This window comes from Mastomys coucha, unplaced genomic scaffold, assembly GCF_008632895.1.
Source record: "Mastomys coucha isolate ucsf_1 unplaced genomic scaffold, UCSF_Mcou_1 pScaffold7, whole genome shotgun sequence".
Classification (NCBI taxonomy): Eukaryota; Metazoa; Chordata; class Mammalia; order Rodentia; family Muridae; genus Mastomys; species Mastomys coucha.
The window spans coordinates 19,187,390-19,194,781 of NW_022196913.1; positions in this window are offsets into that span (position 1 = coordinate 19,187,390).

Sequence of the window (7,392 nt, forward strand, 5' to 3'; positions counted from 1 at the left end):
TGAGCTGATGAGAGTGTGTGTTGAAACAAGCTGCTTGCCTCATGATTAGGGAAAACAAAGATAATGAAGAAAAAGGTGAGGTTACACAATTCCCTTCAAGAACACATTTTCATAAAACCTTCTACTAGAGCCCTTTGCAGTTATGTCTTACAGTAGTGCCCTCATTGAAAGCAAGGCTTTAATAGATAGTCTTTTGTGGGACTTTAAAAAAAATCTAAAACCATTGCAGATTTCAGTAGAAATGAAACTAGAGGAGACACAGGGTACCTGTCATTGTACACAGGGATAGATTGTATGTGCTCTGCATTTATGAAGGCATAATTTACAAATCTGTGCTTGTTTGTCCTAACTCAAGAGAGTCTGGTTAAATTTGAAGATCTGTTTACTTGAGTGAATACTGAGAGTGAATACCTACAGTTCTGAGTCCATGTTATTAGAGATTTGTCCCAGGACATAAAGCTGAGGGTAAACAAGTTCTTAAAACCTTTTGAGTATTTTTAGTTAAATGACTAAAACCCAATATTGCTAATGCAAGTAGACATTTTCAAAGTTGAAATTACCATTTAAAATTACTTTTAGGTTAGTTGTTCAAAATTCAGACCACATTTCAAAACACTATTATAAATGGCAGTTAGGTTTCCAGGCTACCTCATGAAAATCTACTTAATGAATAACATAGCTGAAATATTTTGCATTTATAATAAAACAGTAAAGAGTAATGATATTGTAATGCTAGAAGTCAAGTAATAATGGTGGGGCTAATTAATTTTAATATATTTTCTGTGACTTATAGCTTGAGGAAATCTAGTACAATATGAGAGTGAAGAGCTCACCCTGGGGTCAGAACATCTGGTTTAAATATTAGCACAACAGTTTACTGTCTGGATAACTATGGAGCAAGGTATGACTCACTAAGCCCCAGTTTATGCAACCATAAAATAGAAGTTAAGAAACTTCATAGGGTTGATGTAAGGGTTAGGTGACAAAACAAAACACTGGCATTATGGAACTTGACACCTACAAGAACCTTAATATACAACTGTCTCGGATATAGTGGATAACCACTGCTGATGGAGGCCTTCTTACTGGGTGGATTCTGGGGCAAGGTTGTTGTTTACAATTAAAACCCCATAGTTTACTGGGGAATTAGTCCTATTTTCACAAAGATAGGATTTGAGGTGCTCCGAGATTAAGCAATTTATATGAAGTCCCATAAAAATGTGCCAACTTCTTGGGGTAACCAGATAACACTTAGATGTATTGACAATAAAAACTAATCTGGATGGGTATATAGATGGATAGATAGAGAGATGATTGATAGCTAGCTAGTTAGATAATATAGATAGATAATATATATATAGATAGAAAAAAGATGCTTTTCTGGAAATCTAAGACTATTATTAACCACAATAGATGTAAGGTGAACGAATGAAGCCAAGAGTCTAAGTCAGCAGGTTTGAAAGCCAAGAATCCTTGAGTTGTAGTCCAACACCATTAGATTCCAGCATGTATGCTTTAGCCCTTATTCTGTGCTGGATAGCACTACCCATGGCAGGCTTAGAGCAAGTGGTGTTTCCCATGTCCAGAAAGGGAGAAGAAAGACAAACTTTCTAAACTCAGCAATCACATCTGAAGCAGTTGGTGTGTGATAAACCCTTTAGTGCTAAATATTCTGCCATGAAACTTGCATAGTTTCTCCTTTAAGAATCCAGCTTCTTTGGAAAGTAGAGATGAAGTGTTTGATTTCTAGAAGTAGTGCATCCTCTGCATCATCATTATCATCCCCACTACCACCACCACTGTCTCATCATCACCACCACTGCCATCATCATCATCGTCATTGTCATCGTCATCTTCAAATCCAAGGATGGGTTTCCTCATCACCAAAGAGCATGTCTTAATTTTCTTTCTAAATAGTATTCTATATATACATTTACATCTTTTCATATAAACAAGTATACAGTATAGTGTAGAATCCTCATAGAAGGGAGAATGGATATATTTTCTTGAGATTGTGTGACTGTGCTTAATATTATATATTCTAAGTCCATCTATTTCCCTGCAGATTTCACATTTTTTTATAACTAAAGAATATTCTACTTATATGGGTACCATATTTTATTATTTATTCATTTGTTGATTGACATGTAAATTTGTTCCATTTCTTTTCTTTGCAAACAAATCAGAAATAAACATGTATATGCAAATATCTCTATGGTAGGATATGAAGTTCTCTGGGTATGTGTATATATATATATATATATATATATATATACATACATATATATACATATATATATTCTTAGGGATTGAACACATGATCATTTGACAGATATATTTTTAATGTTGAAGGACTTTACAAAATGACTTCCATAATGACTATATTAATTTGTACCTCTACCTGCAGTGAATAAGGGTTCCTATCTCCTTACATCTTCTCCAACATCTGCAGTCAGATTTATTGGTGATGGTTGTGCTCAATGGGCTGAAATGGTATCTCAAGTAATTTTAATTTGCATTTCCCTGATGACTAAGGATGTTAAAGTGATTTTCAAACAGTTATTGGCCATGTATGCATTGAGATCTGTTTTTGCTGGCTGAGATGCTCACAGGAAATTTAAAGTTCAGTTCTCTATACACATCTTGAATCTACTACTTGAAGCCACACTCTCTGTCACTGCTTTACTCGCTTGGCTCCCAGATTTTCTCTTTCAGAAATTTCATTAGTGGATGATACGTAATTGTCTTTAGCACCGTGTTGATGTTTATGTATCGCAATGTCTCCGAACTTCACCTAATAAGCCTAGCTTCACCGGTTGGAGAGGTGCTAAGCTGGTAAAGATACTTGCTACAAATTTGATTTTACTCATCCCTTTTGGACTTACAGTTAATTTCTCAGAATGGAGCACTGATAATTTCATATTAATCTTAACAGGAAAACAAGCCCTGGCATGGCTTTTCTAGTGTAGTTCAAGAAATAAATTTAATCCAAAACTAAAAAATGGGGGTGATAAGAAATAAGAAAAAGAAAATGATACCTAGAAAAACATGGAAAACATGTTAATTACCTTTCATAGAACGACGCAAAGAAATTCATGGTCACTGCTTTTTTTTTCCTAGTGTTTTCACCATTTTTATTTACTAGGTTTTGATTATTCATTTGGTTTCTTTTTCAATTTTTGCTTAACTGTATATTATATTAAAGATTTTGTTGGTATGTTAATGTATGGTCCAAAACATGAAGTGTCAGTCACTCACTTCCTTCCATTAGTGACACTTGTGCCTCTACCCCAAGTTTGACAGACATAGATATCCTAAGGGTGCACCCTGCTACATACAGGTGCTAGGGACTTCATATTGCCATCACCACTTCATTTCTGCTTGAGAACATCTTGGCAAATGAGGGCTTCTTAAAAGACCCAATGCTCTGGAGTGCATTAGCTTTATGGTCTTTCTGATAATACGCCAACGTTGTCTACTCAGAATCCAGCTGGGCTGTCCTGTCCTGCCTTTTCTTTCCTTTTCTCTTCTTTTCTTTTCTTATTTTTTTTGGGGGGGAGGGGTTAGAGACAGGGTTTCTCTGTATAGCCCTGCCTGTCCTGGAACTCACTCTGTAGACCAGGTTGGCCTCGAATTCAGAAATCCACCTGCCTCTGCCTCCAAAATGCTGGGATTAAAGGCGTGCACCACCACTGCACGGCCAAAAGAAGGAGCTAGTTTTTGTTTGTTTGTTTGTTTGTTTTTTGAAACAGGGTATCATTATGTAGCCCTGTCTGGGCTTGAACTCAGAGAGATCTACCGGCCTGCCTCAGCCTCTCAAAGGCTGGTGTTAAAGGAATGATCCACCGTGTGTGGCTGCTGCCTTTTCTTCTATGTACTTTTTCTCCACACAGAATTCCTGACATAAGAAGGCATCTGTTTAGAGAAATGACAGCTAGGACACTGAAAAGTTGGAGTCTCCTCTACCTGTGTTGCTTTAACACATGGGAGGTTAGAATACGCACACAAACTCTTTTGATTTTTGTGGTCACTTCATAGGTCTGCTGTCAGTTTACTTCTTCATTCATACTAATTGTTGATGTATCTACTGGCAGCAAGAGATCACTTTTAAAGTTCTTGCCTCTCTTGCTGGAGCTACCAATTATTTTGCAGTAGAACCTAAAACTAAAAATGATTCACAATGAATCAAGGAAATAGAAGTCTTGACCCTCTTTTTGCCACAATGAATTGGTGTCTAGACACAAGTTTTTCATTTGAGGGCAGGCTTTTTGCAAAACACATGCACTTTTCACTAACCTATATGTTCAATTATGGAGTTTTACTGCATTTTAAAATTGTTTCATATATGGCACATAGGTCCAAAGACATGTGGCAGTCATCCAATTTTTTTTTCTTTTTACCTTAGGAAAGATGCAAACACATGACATTTTACTGGGAACAAATGCAACCTTTGGCATGCTTTGTTATAGGCCAACTGAAAATACAATGTTTTAGTGTTTAGAAATTACTCATTATGATGTGAAATTGCCAAACGTTATTTAGAACAAGTCTGTTCCCCAATTAATAAGTGGCTCTCATGAAAAGGAAATAGTGTAAAACTCAACATATGTGCACACTGGGTGTAAGTTTGAAGAGCTGTTCAGGTTTAATTAAAGTTATTAAAATTTCTTCCCTATACATTTCTTTTCACCACACATTTCAAGCAATATGTTGCCTGGGCTATCACAAACAAAGAGATTGTTATTAGAACTAAAACTAAACATCTAGACAAATGTTGGCTGTCAAAGAAATCATCTAGAACACTTATCCATTCATTCTAGTGACCACAAAAATCCCTCAAATTTCTCTAAATTCCTTCTTTAAGTTGTCTTGAGCCACCCAGGAAAATTTTGCTAGCTGATCTATGAACAAAAGGCTATATTATAACTAATAATTTTTCTATCAGTTTTTATTAGTCCCTTGAGAATTTTATACACTGTAATTTGATCATTTTTGTCTCTTCCCTCTACTCCTTCCAGATATAACCCATTCTCTACACACCCAAGTTTGTGTTCCTCTCTCCCCCACCACCAAGTAAAGTTTGCCATACTCATATTTTGTTGGAAGTGGAGCCTTCAGTGGAGCATGGGCAAGTCACTAGGATCCTCACCCTTATAGAAAACAGATATTTCCTCTCCCAGCAGCAATGGTTGCAAATAAGTTCTTAGCTAGTGGTGGGGCTTTGTTTCTATATTCCTCTTCTATGCTGAGAATTTTTTTCAGACTGGAGCTTGCATAGGTCTTGTGCTCTCATAACCACTATGAATTTCACACGTGGAATTGTACTACTATGTCTAGAAAAACATTGTTTTCTTATCGTCATTTACCACTTATGATTCTTACAATCTTTATGACTCCTCTTCCACAATGATTTCTAGGCTCACTGGACCTTGGGAGAAGAGGTATAATGTATCTGTTCTTGGTTGAGTTGAGCATTGCATTCTCCTGTGCTATGGACTTTGATCAGTTAAGGGGGATCTATTTGGTCACTATCTACTGCAAATGCAAGCTTCTCTTATGAGAATTTAGAGATATATAAATGTCTGGTGATAAACATAAATCATTAGTAGTCAATTTGAATATTTCATTTATTTATAACAACAACAACAATTCTCCCCTAGGGCTTATGACATGTCTCATTGTTATGGTGCAGGTATCAGGTTGGTTACTCTCATGACATTCATGCCACTATTACATCACTAGGAGTATTTGCCAAGCCAACTGTTGTAGATTTTAGAATTTACAACTGGGTAAACTTGAATACTCCATATTCCTATATTAGCACACAGCATCTTCCAGTGTATAATAGGCATCCATAGGCATAAAGTTTACATGTGAGTACTAACTTGATTTTTCTAGTAGTTTGACTCAAATATGTAATGTCCTTACCAATAGGGTCTTAGTTCCAGAGTGTTGCCAAGAGCACTGACAATAGCCTATAATGTTTCAAAATCTATGGGACCTCACTAACAATTCCATAAGTGGTAACCTACTGGGGAATAGGAGGGCAGAATAGAGGAGAGAATATGATAACTATCATTGTTAGGATTGTTGTAACTATTGTGGTGACAAAACACCATGACCAAAACAACTTGGGGAGGAAAAGGTTTATTTTGCTTACAATTCTCTATCACTGTTCATCACCAATGGAAATCAAGACAGGAACTGAAACAAGGCAGAACTCTGGAGGCAAGAGCAAATGCAGTAGCCATAAGAGGAGTGCTAACTGGATTTTTTTCATCATGACTTTAGCCTGCTCTCCTGTAGAACCCAGGACAACCAGTCCAAGGATGATACCACCTACAGTGGACTAAACTTCCTTTATAAGTCACTAATTAAGAAAAAGCCATACAGCTGCTTCTAATGGAGGCATTTTCTTAATTGAGGCTCTCTCCATTTGGATAACTGCAGCTTGTGTCAAGTTGACACAAAACTAGTTGGCATGGATAACTAATACTAAGACATCAAAGTCATACAGATACTTATTTCCACAATTTTAGTAATCATTTTTGAGCAAGTGTGTATTTATGCATTTATGCATGTAAATGTAGTAGTGGAGACCAGAGACATTGGATCCCCACTGGAGCTGGGGTTCTATAGGCAGCTATAAGCCACCTGACATGTGTTCTGTGAATCAAACTTCAATATTCTACAAGAGTAGTTTGCACTAAGCCATATCTTGAGTCTCAGAATGTATGATATTTATTAATGTACTGTTGTGAGAATTTCCTCTGGTGATGGTGGTGATGGAGGGGACTAGGCAATATCTACACAATCTCATCATAAGGTTACAATAATAAACCAAAGTCTGATTATGCCAATAAAGTTCATCTGGGAAAGCAATGAGTTTATTAAGATTATTTAAAGAGCAATCAGTGAGGGGTCATGGACAGGAACATGGATATGGCCTTACTGCAGCTACCCTGGAAGTACTGCACAAAGCAAAGATGATGACTTTCCAGTTGCTCTGTAGGTAGAGCCCCCATTATTAGTCCTTCTAAGATGTTGTACTATAGCTACTCCTAGGGATTCAGGGGCTAGATGCAATTAAGGTAGAATTGCACACAACAGGTTGGGAGAGATTGTCTGGATACTCAGGTGAGGGTTTCATGGCCTTCCCAGTCCCCTTCTTCTATGATGAAATGTCAATAGTTAACAAGCCCAGACGTTATGATCTTTTGACTCATCAAACTTCCAAAGATGGTGGCCATTTGGCTTGGAGAATAATCTTCTATAATATCTATACATGAAAACTAAATTATATAAATGATTGATCAAAGCATAGCAAATACAATACAAAACAATAGAAAAATTAAGAATTATTATTACTTTTTACTCTATTTTTCTTTCTTT